Below are 270 nucleotides of genomic sequence, written 5' to 3'. Positions count from 1 at the left end.
TCAGGTAGTGCGCATTGCACTCCTTGTGTATACAAATACCCGTCCCCTCCTCCCTCCTCCCCCCTCCTCCCGCCGCCCTTCCCGTGGTACAGATGATTAGGTTAGGTGTGTTGCCCTTGGTTCCCCCCCCAGCGAAGTCCGTGTTTCAAATATGTCCATCTTTCAGATAGTGCGCATTGCCCTCCTTGTGTATACAAATACCCCTCCCCTCCTCCCTCTTCCCCCCTCCACCCACCACCCTCCCCCTTCCCCAGCATCCAATAGATGTTG

The sequence above is a fragment of the Propithecus coquereli genome, unplaced genomic scaffold (assembly GCF_000956105.1).
Source record: "Propithecus coquereli isolate 6110/MARCELLA unplaced genomic scaffold, Pcoq_1.0 Scaffold698, whole genome shotgun sequence".
NCBI lineage: Eukaryota > Metazoa > Chordata > Mammalia > Primates > Indriidae > Propithecus > Propithecus coquereli.
This window is presented reverse-complemented; position numbering follows the sequence as displayed.